Source organism: Bos taurus, chromosome 5, assembly GCF_002263795.3.
Source record: "Bos taurus isolate L1 Dominette 01449 registration number 42190680 breed Hereford chromosome 5, ARS-UCD2.0, whole genome shotgun sequence".
In the NCBI taxonomy this organism is placed as follows: domain Eukaryota; kingdom Metazoa; phylum Chordata; class Mammalia; order Artiodactyla; family Bovidae; genus Bos; species Bos taurus.
The window spans coordinates 43,982,032-44,001,983 of NC_037332.1; the positions used below are offsets into that span (position 1 = coordinate 43,982,032).

The window sequence follows — 19,952 nt, forward strand, 5'->3', positions numbered from 1 at the left end:
AGTAATTAAAACTCAAGCAGTTGAAAGAAACAATTCAAATTCTTTTTCAACCTTGTTTTTAAAATGCTGTTATTTCATAGGATTTTTGGTTTTGCCACTAGATAAAGAGAACAATTAATGTAACAGCCACTAATACTAATCTGGTTCCTTTGATTCAACTTTATTATAATCTTAGCCTCCAATTATAAAACCAGAAAAATAGGGGAAAAAATGTTGAAAGGGAGTACATAACACAGTAACATTTAGAAAGAGGATTATTTATTTTTTGTTAAAAAATATCATTTAGGGGGTCTCTTATTAACAACACTATGAAATTTATGACTTGACCATCTCTTCACACAACTATATCACTGTGTACAATTTAAATTTTATAGTCTTAACAACTTGTCTTAAAAAAAATCAGGGCTTCCCTGGTGGCTTAGACGGTAAAGCACCTGCCCGTAATGCGGGAGACCTGGGTTCGATCCCTGGGTTGCAAAGATCCCCTGGAAAAAGAAATGGCGACCCACCCTAGTACTCTTGCCTGAAAAACCCCATGGAGGGAGAAGGCTGGTAGGCTACAATCTATGGGGTCGCAGAGTTGGAACGACCAAGCAACTTCACTTTCACTGGTGGCTCATTGGTGAAGAGTCCACCTGTCAATGCAGGGGACACAGAATTGATCCCTGGTCTGGGAGGATCCCACATGCAGCAGAGCAACTAAGCCCATGTGCCACAACTATTGAGCCTGTGCTCTAGAGACTGGGCACAGCAACTACTGAGTCCTTGAGCTGCAACTACTGAAGCCCAAGCACCCTAGAGCCTATGCTCCACAACCAGAGAAGTCACCACAATGAAAAGTCCATGCATCGCAACAAAAGAGAAGCCTGCTTACTGCAACTAGAGAAAAACCCACGCAGCAACAAAGATCCAGCACAACCAATAAATAAATATATTTTTAAATCAAATAATATAGCCCAAAGGTTTGCTGTCATAACCAATTATTCTTCTAAACTCTAAAATATATTATCTCAGTAAGTGAAAGATGCTAGCTGGCATATCAAAAAATTCAGTATATTCCTTTGCTAGATTCAAACATTCGGACTAATGCCAAAAAAGAAAAAAAAAAAATCACAAAATAGAGTTACACTTAAGAAGGGAGGAGGGAAAAGTGCCTTAGAATTAATATGTAGAGTTTACAAATCTTGACATTTACAATGCTCAAAATTCTCCAAGCCAGGCTTCAGCAATACGTGAACCGTGAACTTCCTGATATTCAAGCTGGTTTTAGAAAAGGCAGAGGAACCAGAGATCAAATTGCCAACATCCGCTGGATCATGGAAAAAGCAAAAGAGTTTCAGAAAAACATCTATTTCTGCTTTATTGACTATGCCAAAGCCTTTGACTGTGTGGATAACAATAAACTGTGGAAAATTCTGAAAGAGATGGGAATACCAGACCACCTGACCTGCCTCTTGAGAAATCTGTATGCAGGTCAGGAAGCAACAGTTAGAACTGGACATGGAACAACAGACTGGTTCCAAATAGGAAAAGGATTACGTCAAGGCTGTATATTATCACCCTGCTTATTTAACTTATATGCAGAGTACATCATGAGAAATGCTGGACTGGAAGAAACACAAGCTGGAATCAAGATTGCCGGGAGAAATATCAATAACCTCAGATATGCAGATGACACCACCCTTATGGCAGAAAGTGAAGAGGAACTCAAAAACCTCTTGATGAAAGTGAAAGAGGAGAGTGAAAAAGTTGGCTTAAAGCTCAACATTCAGAAAACGAAGATCATGGCATCCAGTCCCATCACTTCATGGGAAATAGATGGGGAAACAGTGGAAACAGTGTCAGACTTTATTTTTCTGGGCTCCAAAATCACTGCAGATGGGGACTGCAGCCATGAAATTAAAAGATGCTTACTCCTTGGAAGGAAAGTATGACCAATCTAGATAGCATATTCAAAAGCAGAGACATTACTTTGCCAACAAAGGTTCGTCTAGTCAAGGCTATGGTTTTTCCTGTGGTCATGTATGGATGTGAGAGTTGGACTGTGAAGAAGGCTGAGCGCCAAAGAATTGATGCTTTTGAACTGTGGTGTTGGAGAAGACTCTTGAGAGTCCCTTGGACTGCAAGGAGTTCCAACCAGTCCATTCTGAAGGAGATCAGCCCTGGGATTTCTTTGGAGGGAATGATGCTGAAGCTGAAACTCCAGTACTTTGGCTACCTCATGCGAAGAGTTGACTCATTGGAAAAGACTCTGATGCTGGGAGGGATTGGGGGCAGGAGGAGAAGGGGACAAGAGAGGATGAGATGGCTGGATAGCATCACTGACTCGATGGATGTGAGTTTGAGTGAACTCTGGGAGTTGGTGACGGACAGGGAGGCCTGGCGTGCTGTGATTCATGGGGTCGAGAAGAGTCGGTCACGACTGAGCGACTGAACTGAACTGAACTGACATTTACAAAAAAAATGGAAAAGAATGTTATCAACTGATAATTTTCATCTTTGTTCTGTATTACTTTGTATTTACTAGTAAACTATTTACTATGGCTAAAGAGTGCCCAAGCACTTAATAAACAACTCAACAGTACTACTTATCATAGTATTAGTTATAATCATATGAAAGTTACAAGTTAACAACTACACAAATAAACATTTAAATTCATATCAATGGTTTTCAATCCTGAGTCGAGTAACACCTAGAGTAAAACTGAAAGTTCTTTAAGCTATTTTCAAGATTTAAATAGCCTATCACATACTGTCAGAAATATATAATTTTTTATACCAATTATATATGTATATGTGTACATATATCCTTTTCTTTAAATTCTAATGGCTCTACTGATGCTCCATGAAATAATAAGTAATGATAGGGATAAAGATGAGTGTTTAGATTCCAAACTAAGAATGAAATTTAGCAGAAGAAAGAGCAAAGTTTATGTCTGCTGCCACTTCATTTTTCCCTTTTACATTCTCTTATTTCACAGATACTTCAGCAGTTACAACACTGCAAGATTTTAGTCTTGTTCTCACATACACAGAGCCAATATAAGATAAAAACAAACAATTATAAGCCTAATTTTCACGTTGGGATGCACCTTCATTTTTTAATTAGTACAAAAGAAACACTAAGCAGAAAAATGAAAGAAGGGCCCAAGATGTGGAGTAACTGTAGAAACACTACCCCAAACATACCCAAAGACCACTCAAGAATATTTAATGACTGGGTAAACAAGATGACCTGAAAAGCATCTAGCACCTGCACAGGAGGTAAAGGACATGCTATATTTGAGCTTCATGCAGCCCTAGTATGTAGTAAGCACCCTAGGTACAGACCTTCACGTTGTGAGCTTTCAAAGATGCAAATGTGTGTTCACACGTCCAACAATGTAAGTTAGTTCGTGTGTCTGGCACACATGGTCGGGTGTGTGCATCCGCTACAAGTGGCTGTGCTTTTGTGTACTTCCCTGTATAATACCGTACAGAGTGCAGTAGTACCTCCTTGCCTGTTCCCTCGATGCTGGCCCCCGGACGCCAGCTGTTGTACTGTACTTTTCAAGGTACTATATTGTAAATTTTAAAATGTTTTCTTTATTTTCTATGTTTATTTTTCATGTATTATTTGTGTGAAAAAGTGTTATAAACCTATTACTGTACAGTAAGTCCCCTCCATACGAATGACTTCCATTTTGAGAGTGTGTTCGTAACTCCAATTTGTTCCTTAGTCCTACGGCTCCATCACTTAATACCTACCTGATCGAGGGAATCTTACTTAACCTTCTGAAGCCTCACTGCTTTCCTCTATAAAACAGAAATGAGGATTTCCCTGGCGGCACAGTGGTTAAGAATCCTCCTGTTAATACCGGGGACACGGGTTCAGTCCCTGGTCCAGGAAAATCCCACTTGCTGCAGAACAACTAAGCCCGTACGCCACAACTATTGAGCCTGTGTGTCACAACTACTGAAGCCTTTGTGCCCTAGCGCCTGTGCTCCGCAACGAGAGAAGCCACCACAATGAGAAGCCTGTGCACCGCAGTGAATAGCAGCCCCTGCTCACCGCAACTAGAGAAAGACCACACAAAGCAATGAAGACCCAGCACAGCCAAAAATAAAATAGATAAAAATTATTTTAAAATAACAGAAATCAGAATAATAATTCAGTAGAAACTCATTTAACAGACCTCTACTTTATCAACTTAGAGAAATAAAGAACTTAAACTCCTCCATAAATCACTTCCTGATGTTCCTCACAGGCCGACTACCGGCACCTGGCAGTCCTCTAAGTCAACCGCTTTCTTACAGTGTCCTCAACCTTCTACTCACCAAATGAGCTGGATGCTTAACAAGAGCCAGCTGTTTGTTCCCAAATTCACGTAAGCCAACTGTACTTGTTATTGTAATTATGTAATTTAAGATTATGTAAACTGATGAATTATGAGCGTGAAAGGGGTTGTTTCTCTGAAAATTATGTTGAAAAGTTCAAAAAGATTCAAAGGCTAATTATTTTCTGAAGTTATTATGGATTTGGATGTATGTAAAAACAGCTTTAAAAGAATGGTGGAAAAAGCATAAAACTGTAGAAGGATTTTATGTAAAACATTAAAACTGCCTTTAAATTCTGTTTTATTAGAAAGGGATACTTCATAGATAAATGCCTCATGGGTATGGATTATTCTAAAAAGACAATCCAGAACTCGAATGAAAGATCCATCCATAAAAAAAACCCTGACCCTATGGGGAACAAAGTGGTGAAAGAATGTCTATTCGAGTTAAAAATTAAAAATACATATCATTTTTTATGATCCCTTGCTAACCAACATGTCCAATCTCCTACTCAACAACACTTATGAGATCTTCACATGTAGCTACCTCAAAAATATGTAGGAATACTGTGACAACTAAAATAAAGCAAAGTGTTGGCATTAATGACATTCTACTTAAAACTTCTGTTTTAAGGGTTTTGTTAGTACTCTGATGGTCTGACTGGTACTCAAAGAATATAGCAATGCTTTCTTTCAAAAGAGAAATGTAAAAGGTACATAATTTCCTCATTATTCTGCTATTTTTGTATTTGGGTATATTTTACATACTCCACACATGATTAACCATGTAACTTCTGTGGTGGCCATCGAAAAAGTGAAGATGTCCAGTAGTCCTGAGACTGCAGGCTCCAGGGTTACACTGTAAGGATACTATTATGGTAATCCCAGGAATGTATTAATGTATCGGCGTGACCCAGCACCTAAGGCTGACAAGCAAGCAGGTAAAGTGAATGAGGTGCTGGTGTGGTGCCAGTGGAGGGAGCAGTGCTCTGTGAAGAGTTAACAGACAGATGGAAAGGACAAAGATTCAGACTGAAGAGACCAGCCAGATCATGGCAGAGGCCAGAGGAAGCAAAGCAGAAACTGGTAATCATTCTGTAGGTAACAAACCTATAAACTGAAGAGGTTACAGGCAGAGTAAAGAGAAGGAGCTGGTGACTCAACCTCCTGCACAGAACTGTTGAACACTGGCATAGATACTAAAAAGCTTTTCCAAATTACTTAAAACGAAAATCACATTTTTAAAAGTTCATGGCATTTTGATGTTACAATCAATTGTACTCTTCATAGAAAAACTGTTACATAAAGAAATGCACTCTAAAATTAGAACAAAGAAGTACCTTTTTCACCTTAAGGGGTAAAAGTTAACCCTAGTATCCAATCTAACAAAGATATAGTGAAACAGTACTAGTATTACCATGCTTTTGAAAAGCAATTTGACCAAATTCTCAGGATTAATAAACCCTCATATCCTGTGGCACCATATCACATATCTGGGAATCTGCTGTAAGAAAATGACTAAAAACATGAAGAAAAATACATGCTTTTAAGTGTTTTCTACAACATTCCTTATAACAGCAAAAATTATATATGATGATGACACAGAAATAATGTTAAATTTTAAAAAATCATAGAAGGGAATTCTCTGGCAATCCAGTGGTTAAGACTTTACGTTTCCACCGCACAGGGCATGGGTTCGTTCCTGGGAACTAATATACCACATGCTACACAGCACAGCCAAAAAATGTTTAAAAAGCAAACAAAATTGAGCATACACTATAAATATGTAAAACATCATATAAAATGGGGTATTAAAAAAATCAGAATGATGACTGTATTAGGGTGGTAGATTCAAAATCTGTTTTTCCTACCATCTAACCACCTTTCAGAAAAGTTAATTTTACATTGAGAATTAAAACAAATTGTATTTTTAAAGCATGCATTTCAAAAGGTTACACACTATACTTTCACTCATACAACGTTCTCAAAATGACAAAACGAGGGATGAGGGGATGGGCTGTGAACACAAAGAGGTAGCACTAGGGAGTTCTGTGGTGACGGAACAGTTTTGTATCGTGACTGCAGTGGTGGTTAAATATAGAGATGGGCTAGCACTGTGCAGAACTACACACACACAAAGAAACGTAGATCGTATCTGTACATGGTCTGTATTCTAGTTAACAGTACTTGTGCTTAGTCGCTCAGTCATGTCTGACTCTTTGCAACCCACTGGACTGTTTGTAGCCCACCAGGCTCCTCTGTCTGTGGGATTCTCCAGGCAAGAATACTGGAGTGGTTGCCACTTCCTTCTCCAGGGGATCTTCCCAACCCAAGGATCAAACCCATGTCTTCTGTGTCCCTTGCATTACAGGTGGATTCTTTACCTCCTGAGCCATCAGGGAAAGTCTATGTTATCAGTAATGTTAACATATGGTTAACATTACATATGGGAAACTCTAGTTAACCGTAATGTCTCAATATCAATTTCCTCATATTCCTATTGTATGACAATTATCCAAGAGGTCAATATTGGGGAAACTGAGTGAAGAGTACTATTCAGGGCCCCACTATTTCTGCAACTTTCTGTAAGGCTCTACCTCAAAATAAGAGTTTTTTAAAAAAATACATGCATTTGCTTGTGTAACATTAAAGTTTGTCTGAGTGAGGGGGAGACAAGGGAATGTCAAAGAACCATGTAATACATTGACATAACTTCCAAGACACTACTTCTAGTAACTATTCATAAAACCCCATAGGAGGCAAATAGCAGTCTTTATAGCATCTGTAATTTACTTAGGTTAGGCTTTAATAAAAGACTTCAACTGAAATTAAAGTTATCAATTTTCAGAACACACTTACTGAGTAGTTTTCAGTCTCAAATTCTATACTAACACAATCCATTAAGGGTCTCAAGAATTTTCTCTCTGGCCAGGAAAATTTCAGCCGATATAAGTAAGATTTTCTTAGAAATATTCAATTTAAATATATAAATGACTAACACAGACAAAGGGATATAATAGTTCATCACCTCTGAATTGTGCTCCATGACAACTGCATCTATCTAGATTCACCATTTTCACCTCAATACCCAGCATGGTTCTTGATACCTAGTAGGGTCCCAATAATTGAAGCCAAGGGGTGAACTTGTGTCTTAATCAAGGTTCTATGCCCAAGTCCCTTCGGCTTTAACCAAGAATGGAAGGTGGAAAGTCAGAGGTAAAACGGGAGAAAAGGTGAATGTGGATAGGGCCCAGCATCCACCAATTAACCAGGTCAAGAGATTACTTAACCAATACTACATTCTAGTAATATACTACATTCCTCCAATCACCCAAATCTTAAAGATTTGCTTAACAATTAAAAAAAGAATTGAACTGATATCAGAAAATCTGCCTCACTTATCTTTATCATCTAATGCCTTCAAGAAAGCCAAATGCGGGGGAATTTCCTAGCAGTCCAAATGGTTTAGGACTCCACACTCTCATTGCTGAGGGCCATGGTTCAATCCCTAGTCAGGGAACTAAGATCCCACAAGCCATGTGGTGCAGCCAAGAAAAAGAAAAGCTCCAAATTTTCTTCATTAATGGCAAATCCATTTACTTTTTAATCTAAAAAAAAAAAAAAATCTTACCTAGAGTTATGCAAAGCTTCAGAAAAACCTTTCACACAAGCTTTAAGCTCTAAGCAACTACATAATAATACTTACAGGAGAAGGGGATGCCAGAGGATAGATAGTTAAATAGCATCACTGACTCAATGGACATGAATTTGAGCAAACTCTGGGAAACAGTGGAAGACAGAGGACCCTGATGTGCTGCAGTCCATGGGGTAGCGAAGAGTCAGAGACAGCTTAGTGACTGAGCAACAACATACATACACATTATCCATCTGCCTACACTTATATATATATAAGTATAAAATGTGAACAAATACAATTACTTTAGAACTATTACCATGTAAGACCCTTACGTCAGACAGCAACTCCTGTCTGTATGTTATTTATTCACTCAACCATCCCAGGTACTGACAACACAGGAGACAAGACACAGACCATGCCCTAAGTTAACAGTCAATCTACCAACTTAGAAGGCAACTGTAGCTAGTTTAAAAAAATAATCTTAAGAAAACTTTAAGGGTTTGAATTCCAATGCTGCCTCTTATTAGCTATGTTTCCGAGTCTTAGTTTCCAGAACTATAAAATATGTACTACTGCCATAAAGATTAAAATAAGGTCATAAAATACAGGCATACCTAAGAGATACTGCAAGTTCAGTTCCAGACCACAACAATAAAGTGAGTATCACAATAAAATGAGTCACACAAATTTTTCTCATTGCCCAGTGCATATAAAAGTTATGTTTTATGTGATCCTGTAGTCTATTAAGTGTACAACAGCATATCTAAAAGAAATGTGCATACCTTAATTTAAAAATACTTTAAACCAACTATATTTCAATAAAAAGTTGTCTTAAAAACTTTATTGCTAAAAAATGCTATCAAATGAGCCTTCAGCAAGCCACAGCAGTTAACATCAGAGATCACTGATTACACATCACCATAACAAATATAATAAGAATAATGAAAAAGTTTGAAATATTGTGAGAATTACCAAAATGTAACAAAAAAGACATGAAGCTAGCAAATGCTATTGGAGAAATAGTACCAATAGACTTGCTCAACACAGGGTTGCCACAAACCTTTGATTTGTAAAAAAATGTAATAGAGCCAAGTACAATAAAAGCAATTTTTTTAAAGAGCAATAAAACAAGGTATATATAAAAATGCCTGGCAAACTAGAAATCTTTCATACCAATGAAAGATATATTATTACTGTACTTATCTTTTTTTTTATTTTGGTGAGGACCATTTTTTAAATCTTTATTGAATTTGTTACAATATTGCTTCTGTTTTACGTTTTGGTGTTTTGGCCTCAAGGCATGTGAGATCTTAGCTCCCTGACCAGGGATCGAACCTACACCCCCTGCATTGCACTGGGTTGCCAGGGAAGTCCCACTGTACTTATTTTTTCAAGAAGAACAAAACACTAGGACCTCCCTGCAGATTGCTTATTAAATGTAAGGAGAAAAATAGTAACTACACAGTGAATAAACCAGTCAACACTCTGACCAAAAGTAAAATCACTAATGAGGGGCAAATGGACTTAATGTATATCCAGATGTAATATTCTGAGAGGGGCACATACCTTTTGTAGTAGTCTGACTGATGATAAATTAATAACCTGAAACCATGAGACAAATCCAAGTTGAACATTTTTCTATAAAACAACTTATCTATATTCTTTAATTGCATAAAAGACAAAGACAAGCTCATTTTGCAGGAGACTAAAAAGAAATGACAACTAAATACAAGATATGATCAAATCTACAGGACTGGAATTTAACAGACTAAAGTATTTACCAATATGGAGACTAAAGTATTTACCAATATGGAGACTAAAGTATTTGCCAATGTTAAATTCTTGGAATTTGATAATGGTACTGTGATTACCTAAAAGAATATCCTTATTCTTAGGAAATACACACTGAGCTATTAAGAAGTAAAAAGGTATGCAACAAACTCTTCAGTGGTTCACAAAAACAAATAATAATGTGTCTTTATGCCATAAATCAAATATGGCAAAATGTTTAAAAATGGATAAACATGGGTAAAGGATATATGAGTCTACTATATCATTCTTGCAACTTTACTGTAAGTTAGAAATCATTTCAAATTAAAAAGTTTAAGAACACAGGATACTAATCTCCAGGGGCTTACTTATAAGCTCTAAGCTATACATTAATCCTACTTTTTAAAAATCACTCTGCAAAATTAATACAGAGAACGTTCTAAGGAACTTCACAGTCAGAACACAAAATGAGTTAGGAAAGCACAGCACTACGAGCAAGAGCAAGCAGGACAACAGACTCACATTCGCAGACTTCAAACACTGGGGTTATCACACACAGTAAAAAATAAGCATATGAAGTAGATGTTCAAGAAATAAAGTACCTGAGAACATGACTAAAAAAAGAATAACTATTTTTTTAAAAAAAGAATAATCTTTAAAAGGAACTGAATACAACTTCTAGAAATGACCAAAAAAGATAGTAAATGAAATTTTCAAAAACTCAATAAACATGGTAACACAGATGAAGACATTATGCTGAGTGAAATAAACTAGACAAAATGACAAACACTGTATGAGCCACTTATATGATCATACAGAATAAATTCACAGAAGTAAAATAGTTGTTGCCAGGGGCTCAGTGAAGGGGGAATAGGGGCTTACTGTTGAATGGGTACAAATTTCATGATGATGAAAAAAGTCCTGGAGATGGACAGTGGTGATAGCTGCACAATAAGGTGAATATATTCAATGTCATGACCTGTATGCTTTAAAATGGTAAATTCTATTTATGTGTATTTTACCACAATTTTTAAAAAAGATATAATTGATAAAATAAAGTGAAAAAAACTAAATGAAACAGGTGAACAAAACTGAGGTGAGAATTAGCTAACTGGAAGAAAAGGCACTAATTGTTGAGAACACAATACAAACAGATACAGAAATAGAAAATATAAAAGACCAATTAAAAGGCCCAATGGGTAGAGTAAAAAGATCTAACATACTTCAAAACACAAGTTCCAGACATGAAATAAAGAAGATAAAATTTGAGGAGAAAATAGCCAACAGATCTCCAAAATTGACATCAATCTTTAGATTCCAAAGCCTACTGAATACCAAACATGATAAACAGAAGAAACCATCTTTCAGACATATCAAAATAAAAGTGCAGAACACCAAGGGTAAAAAAAAAAAACAATGTCAAAACTAGCTCTCATGAAACAACAGAGACAGTCATCCCTCAGTTTTCCAAAGGGGAATGTATGATTCCAAGACCCCAGAGGACACCCTCCAAAGTTCAAGTCCCTTCTACAAGACAGTGCAGTATTTGCATATAACCCAGGTATGTCCTCGGAGAAGGCACTGGCACCCCACTCCAGTACTCTTGCCTGGAAAATCCCATGGACGGAGGAGCCTGGTGGGCTGCAGTCCATGGGGTTGCTAAGAGTCAGAGACGACTGAGCGACTTCACTTTCACTTTTCACTTTCACGCACTGGAGAAGGAAATGGCAACCCACTCCAGTGTTTTTGCCTGGAGAATGTGGGCTGCTGTCTATGGGGTCGCACAGAGTTGGACATGACTGAAGCGACTTAGCAGCAGCAGCAGGTATGTCCTCAGGTATACTCCAGATTACTCAAAACACCTAATACAATGGAAATGCTATATAAACAGTTGCCAACATGCAACAAATTCAAGTTCTGCTTTTTAAACTTCCCATAATTTTTCAAATATTTCAGTTCATGGGTGGTTAAATCCAACAAGGCAAAACCTGCAGATATGGAAGGCCAACTGTATCTTTAAAGCAATGGCAAATCACATGGATTACTGATTTTTCAAAAACAATAAAAGCTAGAAGAGAATGGAGCAAGATCTATAATAAAAATAATAATAATTGCTAGCATTGAATGCACACACAGGAAAGTCACCTTCGGGAATAAGACTTTCAAACAAATAAGAAGTTTTTCAGATAACAGACCCTGTAAAGGATGTTCAGGGAGAGAGAAAATGATCTCAGATCCCAATAGGAAGTTCAAGACACAAATGAAAATGAGCAAAGACATTTGTATGTATATATGTATGTATGTATGTATGTGTATGTGTGTATTACACAGGGAAATCAAAGCAACAGTGCTTAAAACAAAAAGAATGTATAATTTGTTGGAATTCAGGGAGAACTAAAATAAAGGGAAACTACAAACTTCCAAACATGAAGAAAGAGGAAAATGGATTTTTAAAAAATACATTAACCAAAATTAAAAAGAAAAGCAAGGGAATGATTAACACAAAATTCGGATCATGGTGATTGAGGAAGCATGTCAGAGAACACAAGTGGTGATAAGTACAGAGGGGCTTCAAAGAGGCAGTGTTCTACTGTTTAAGCCAATTTAAGCTGTACATGTATTATCCTATATGCTTCTGTAATAAAAGTAAATTTTAAAAATCAACACGAAAAAAAAAAAACAAGGCTAGCAATCATTCCCTAAAAACCTAGAATATGCCCCAGAGTTTGGTATTCAAAACTGAAACAATAAAAAGACTCATTATCTTCTTTAAGAACTATTTGTGGAGTGCCTATAACTGAGCTGAGAGGTGGCATGAAGATTACTAACCTCTCTTCTTTGTCTTGTCTTCCTAACCCTAGAGAGCAGCACTGTCTAATATAGTAGTCAAAAGTAGCTGTTCACATTTAAACTCATTAAAATTAAATAAAATTTAAAAATCACTTCATCTGTAACACTAGACACACTTTAAGTGCTCAGTGGCCCATATAAGGGCCACTATATTAAATAGTACAGATAGAGAACACTTCCATCATTGCAGTAAGTTCTATTAGACAATGCTGCTATATTTTTTATAACATTAGAAATACACTGATGACTGAGCAATGTTCAATTTTTCAGATGTTCTTACTTTTATAATTATTCAATTTCCTTTCAAAGTCATGTTATTTCTATGAAACTACAGCTCCTCAGCAGTTTAAAATAGTTTGCTCTTTGTTGAGAAAAATACAGAAAGTGTGAAGACCTTTTCACTATCTCTCATGTTCCACCAAAACCATCAGAACACAAGATTTTTGTTTTCAAGAGCCAAAATTAAATAGTCAAGCATAGTGCTACTAAATTGTAATACAAGCTATGTCAAAACGAATACAAAAATCCACAGGATGAACATATGACCTTTCTTGGGGGCACCAATTTTAGCTGGCAGCACTTTAAAACACTGTTTACATACATATAAAATAGCAATGCAAAATTCATAAGAATTTTTAAAATTAAATGCTACAGACATCATGAAATTTTCACTCTGGGCACTCTGGGCTACAGCTCCAGACTTCTGAGCATACCATTCATTTCTGCCATTAGAAGCACTTTAGAGGAAAATTGCAAGCATTATTAAATAAATGAATATACGTGATTTTTTTTCATTAACCAGAATCAAAGATACATAACAAAACTATAAAACAATAGCATCCTTAATATCTAAAGGAGCAAACATCCAATTTTCTTTAAAATTAAAATACAGAGGTCCTAAGCTATTTCAGCTTAACCTGAACATTTTGCTTTAGGCATTCTAACACAAATTAAGTATTTCTACAGCACTCCCAATTTTTTAAATTACCTAACCAAAAACACTCAACGGAAACAAATGCTAAGCCTTAATTTAACAAGCTAGGTTTGCAACTTAAGTTTTCTCCTAAACTCTAAGTGAACCAGGGGGTCAATAAGCTTCTCATCTAAACAACTGAATGCAATTTCAATAACCACTTATGCTAATAATTGTTTTGTGTCCCCAGGAGGACTTCTGAGGCTCCACTTACATAACCAATTATGCAAAGCACTGAATTATTCTCTTTCTCTAGAAAGCATTTTGAATACTGATATGCATACAAGGTTTACTTGCTACATTAAATAAAGGCTTACTTGCTACATTAAATAAAGCTTTTCTAACTCTAGCTTCAACAATTCTACAGAAGAGGTGAAAAGGAAAGCCAGTTTCTACTACTTCACTATGTCAAAGGCGAGTGACTTATTTATCTTCTTGGCTAATCAACAGAGGAATGACTGACACCAGCACCCCCAGGCAGCCCCCACAGTTCACCAGTTTCCTCCTGGGACTCTGGTTGAGAAACATAGCTTTAAACAAATAATTTGGAGCAAGTTGTTTGAACTCAACTGAAAACAAATTTGAATTGCTCCTTGAAATATGCTGTAGGTATTCATGTAAAACTTGACAAATTCAAATTCAATGAGGTGAGAATCACAATACAGCCCCTATAGGGTAATCGAAGGGTAGAATGTAAGCCAAACCTTGAATATGCATAAATATGTTGAATGAGTACTCTTCCCTAATCTCCTGGTTTTGTTTAACCAAGATTTTAGATTTCACAGAGCCATAATCTTAAAAAATAAAGGGGGAGTGAGGGGGGGGGGTGGGGCTGGTAACTTTTATTCTGCCAAAGACATTTAAAAAGAAAATAACTACCAATTATTATCTCCATTATTTCATTTAAAAAATTAATATGCTGATACCAAAAATGGTAAAAGATAATTTTAGAAAAACATATTATCTTCTAAATTCAATAAATGTAGCTTTATGAGAAGTTCATTCATTCTCATTTCACTTCAGACAAGTGACAACTCTGTCGTGGACTGACACCACTCCACAGTCCAGCACTTGGGAACCACAGGTCTAAGCAGTTAACCTCCATTTGGAAAAAGAGAGCAACAGTAGGACATGCCCAAACCAAATATTAACCTATTCAATAATGAGGAAATCGAGGCGTTCTCCACTGGAGGGGTTTAGAGGCTCTCCCAAGATCACAGACCAAGAATTCTGACATCAGTTCAGTTCAGTTCAGTCGCTCAGTCGTGTCCGACTCTTTGCGACCCCATGGACTGCAGCATGCCAGGCCTCCCTGTCCATCACCAACTCCCGGAGTTTACGCAAACTCATGCCATAGGTCTGTCTTATATTGACATAGGTCTGTCTTATTCCAGAGTCAGAGTTCCTAATCACTATGCTAAATTTCCTCTAATATTCTTCCAGTGGTTTAAAAAAAAAAAAAAATCCATCCTAATCCAGTCACCTTTGTGACCAGTGACAACCGAGGAATTTCCAAGACAGCTGGCAGGAGTGATAAGGTGTACTCCCTGGCCATCGCTCAGACTGAAGCTAAATGGAACTCCTGACCTTTGCCTTATTAATACCAGACTCACTGCAACGACGCTAACCAGCCCAGACAAAGCACACACAAACCCCACTGCCTCCAACAACACTGACACAGGACTTGGGATGTTCCCAAGTGCCTGTGACAAGAGTGAAAAACATACGCCTAAAAACAACAGGCATATATTAATTCTCAAGAAGGAAATACACACTTCCATAATAATTTAAAAATATTCAACTTGCCCTCAAAAAGTTACAACTCTAAGCCCCATTCTGCAAATAACTACCATTTTTTTACACACTGATATACAGGTTCCCTTAAATATTTAAACAGGAAACCACATGAAATTCTATAAATCTATATAGTTCTTAAATACTTTCAAAATTAAAATGTATAGTTTTTAATATATGTATCATTATATGGTAAGTGTCTTATCATTCTCTCTAAAATAATCCAAACGTTAGAGACAAAACTACTCACGTTAATCAAAAGTCCTTATAAAAGGGAGTTGGAAGAAAAATATGCAATTAAATACCATTTTCTATGAAAGGCACTTTGTCTTTGAATAATCAGAAATTCTTGATATTGAAACCAAAATTGAAAGTCATACATATAAAGAGAATACAATGACAGAGAATTTTCCAAATCCTCACATATCACTTGCCAACAAATGTCCAAAAGAAACGACCTAAAGTAACCAAAGACTAACACTGAACCAAATGAGTCTGAAACAGTCCCTCCTCCCTGAGATAGAGTAATGATAGCACAGTATTCTTGGTAGTACAGCAAGAAAGTTGTTTCCCGATCAGATTTTCAATGATCAGATTCTTTCTATGCCATTTGAGTCTACAATGCGAGGGAGCAGTACACAGACTACCAAAATTTTTACTCACTGAATAAAACTATGTATTTAGTGTCTTTTCCTTCTGTTTTAAACAGATGCCATCTAAAATAAAGGGTTCTTCTTTTTTTTTTTCTGTCTAGACTCTCCCTTGACTCTTTCATCTTCTTAAAGATTCAACGAATACATCTTATTTATATTATTCTCTACACCAATGTTTAATATATGCCTGGCACTGACCTCTCTCATGAACTCCACACCCATATTTTCAAAAAATTCTATTTTCAGTGTTTGTTAAGTATATAAAAAACTCACTATATTAAAAACTGATCCCATTATGCACCTCCTTGCCCATACTTTTAGTAATAATACCACCAGCGCCGTCACCTACAATTAAGTCACCTACAATTAAAATGAGTGAATCTTCAACCTCCACTTCCTCCAAATCTTTCCCAACAATCCCTCCTCCCGCCCACCTACCTAAATCATGATACCACCACTGCCTTTTCCTATTATTTATATTCTCTTGAAAACCGGCTTTCTACAACAAATCATTCTACATGCTACACTATTAAACCTTGGTAGTTTCTCATTACCTCCCCAATACTCCAAAATACAGCATTTAAACATGTTCTACAGTCTAGCCCCAATTTATGTTTCAAACCTCATCTCTTATTCCTCAAAATGAACCCTATATTCTGGGTAATCTGGTCCACTTACTTTCCTCTGAGTACATAATGAACTTTCCCACCTCCATACTTGTGCTCACATCATTCCCTTTATTTAAAAAGCCTTCTTCATCCACCTACTTCCAGCCCCTAAATTTTTGTCTTAGAAAAGTCTTACCCTCTGTAATGTTGAACTCAGGCTGCTGGTTTATTGGGATTAGCATGTTGTAGCAAAAACACACAAGTTTTGGCACGAGACAGACTTGTATTCAAACTAGGGCTCAGTTACCTGCTACTACAGAGTCCAGATAAGTCACTTAAGTATCAGTGACCTCATTATTAAGAAATACGCTCAGATATTGTTGTGAAGCTTAGAAAAGGTATGTAAAGCAACTAGCATAGAGCCTGCTATGCATGAAATGCTCAATAAATAATAGCTTCAGAGCTAACTTTAAAAGTATTACTACCACCTTCCATTTTACTTTAGATAAAAATGAACCCATTTTCCTTTCGTACAACTCCAAATTTAGGTCAAACCACTCACATAGGAAGTATTTATTTTTATATGCTGTAAAGTATTATACAAATATCTGACATCTCCTAGATTTCAAATTCCTGAAGACCCAAGACTTAATGTTTGCATCCTCTAATGCCTAGCAGTGGTTTTCATGAAGCACAAAGCACTCACCTCCAGTTAGAAAAAAAATTTAATATGCCTAAATATTTAATACGCTCTTCATGACTTCTGACACACCTTAGAAAATTACTGCCAAAACATGAAGCTTAGTTGTTATGGCTGTATCTTTTCTTGCTCCTACATGGTTGCCTAACAAAGTTTGATGCCTAACATGGCAATATCTGTTGAACTGACTTGAATAATATAATTTCCAATGCAAATGTTCAGTATCTGCTTAACAAATGTGAGCATAATTAAATTTACTTTGGGCATCTGATTTTTCCTTTTTCTATTCTTACAATTCTTGAAATCTTTCCCTTCAAAACACACTATCACACCTTCAGTACGAATTCATAACCGTATCTAACCTGACTCCTTTTCCAGATCCTCTCAATTTCAATATCCCAAGCACCTCAAATAGCTAAGAATCTAGTTTCTATCTAAATCTAAAAGTTGGGCAACTAGTCTTCGCTCCACAATCTTTTGCAGGGACTTTAAAAATCATCCACCCTTTACCTGTAGAAGATCAACAATGGTGAAATAAATTTTCTTGTGCATAAGACAGCTCCCTGAATCGTCACTTAAGTCTAATTTTCCCTAATTCATGAGATTACTCCCTTCCCGTGGTGGAAGGAGAATGAAATAAGTACTCCCAAAAAACTAGAGCATAAGTCCTAACACAAGCAAAAGATGAGAAGTACAGGAAAGTGTCACTGGTTTCACAAAGGTGGCATGCATATACTTCACAATGCAGAAGTAATGGTTATCTAATGGCAGTCAAAATCAACAGTAACTGTATTCCTTTATGATCATAAATTTAAAATCTCTAGTACATGTGGGAAATCCTATTTCCTACAAAGCTTTCAGGAGTAGTTTATTACCTAAAACCTGTTCGCTAAAAACAACTACCTACATCACTTTCTCCTCTACGAAAGACTCAATTTATCTGAAGTAAACACCTAATACTATAAAACAATAGCAAAAAACAAAACAAAACAACAACAAAAACACCTCTGGCCACCTGTGTGAACCTCTGCATTGCAAAAACAGCTGTAACAGTCTAAGGAATCTCCTTGGAGTTACAGGGCACAATTTTTCTTTAAAAGTTAAGAAAAATGGCAATTCCAAACATGAAGGTAAACAAGCTTTGAGAAAGGGAGGGTATAATAACTCTCCAGCCCTACGCAGTCAATTCTTACAACAACCGCAGACTGAACTCACCAAACCACTGTGACTTCAGATAGCCACAGAAATTAGGAGTGCAGATTAGAGAGTAGCATCATCTCCTAACGTCGGCGGAGAAAATAAGGGAACTTACCTGAACTCCTGATTTTCCTCAAGCAAGTTTGTTGTTTTAAGAAGTGACTTCAACAACAGCTTGAGTAAACTTCCCAGTGAGTAAAGATCATGGGAGGCATGCTGGTGCCACACTGCCCTACGCCTCCAACAGCGGTCCCAAGCGCAGTCCAAACCGATCCTGAGCAACCCCTACACCAGTCTAGACGGAAAGCCTTGCAGAAGATCTCTGGCGTCTACACACGTATCGCCCCGCCCTGGGACCGAAGAGACGACACTCCTGGGACCCCAGCTAATTACCGAGCCGGACGACAGACCTAGAGGTCGCCAAAGTCAGGAACTACAGCCCACGATTGAGTCTGACGTCCAGATTCCCAGCCCCGGGTCGGACACAGAAAAACCAAATCCCAGAGACAGCGCGAGGATATAGGGGAGCAGAAATGAGGGGGCTGGATGGACCGAGGCCCAGCCCATTCTTAACTCTCCAAACAGCAACAACAGCTCCGGGAACCCACTCCCTGGCTCCGCCCCGCCCACCCCACGGCCCCCACCGCCCGCTCCTTCCAGTCCCCCGGGCTCGGCGAAAACCGCGGCGGTCGACAACCCCCTTTCTCGAACCCCGACAGCCCAGCCCGCAGCCTGGAGCCCAGAGCTGGTAGCGGGGGCCCGAGAGCGCCAACCCCGACGCGGCCCGCGGCCGTCGCAGTTCACTCCCCCGGCCACTCACCGGCTGCCCGGGAGGTGAGAGGGGCCAGGGCGCGGGTCGACCGGCGCTAAACCCCGGGCTCCCACACGGGTAGGCGCCCCTCCTCAGAGCCGACCAAGCCTCAGCGGCTGTGCCTACAAGGCCTCTCTACGGCCCGAACCCTAGAAAAGCACTTCCGGGGGAGCGGGGGAGGGAAGGGTTTTGGCACCGGAACTGCTCGCGGGCTGGAGCTGCCAGGGCCTCCCAAGCGGGGCGGGGCGGGGCCTCTGCCGCTGGCGCCCGCAAAGCCGCCCCCGGGCTCCTTGCTAACCCTTTCTGCCCCGCGGCTCCGCCTTTCCCCAAACTCCGGGTGAATCGTTTACAGCTCTTCGACGTGTTCTACTCAGGCCACCTAATTTTACAGAGGAGAAAACTGAGGCTCAGAAGATTTAGGTGCAAGGTCCAGCGCCTTCACCCGCCTTCCGACCCTCTCCAGTATTCTTAGCACTGCAGTTTGCCTCCTTTAAAAATAATAATAGTTAACATTTATTGACCGCCTATTGCGTGATAGACACTGTATTAAGCGTTTTGGCACTTAGCTCAGTTAATCGTAATCAAATCCCTTGAGGTTGGTGCTATCCTTTATTTCTGGCAGAGGAGGAAACCGGTCAAAAGA

At 38.2% G+C, this 19,952-nt stretch overlaps 1 protein-coding gene across 5 annotated transcripts in view; it reads right to left on the reverse strand.

Moving 5' to 3' along the window:
* Nucleotides 1-19,460, reverse strand: part of FRS2 (fibroblast growth factor receptor substrate 2) — a 109,804-nt gene extending 90,344 nt beyond the window's left edge. For 4 of the 5 annotated variants that reach the window (XM_002687385.7, XM_059886932.1, XM_059886931.1 and 1 more), the window contains exon 1: nucleotides 19,319-19,460. The gene's annotated coding sequence lies outside the window, so the exon portion shown is untranslated. The other variant, XM_010805103.4, reaches the window with a different exon arrangement.
* Nucleotides 19,461-19,952: the final 492 nt, after the last annotated feature.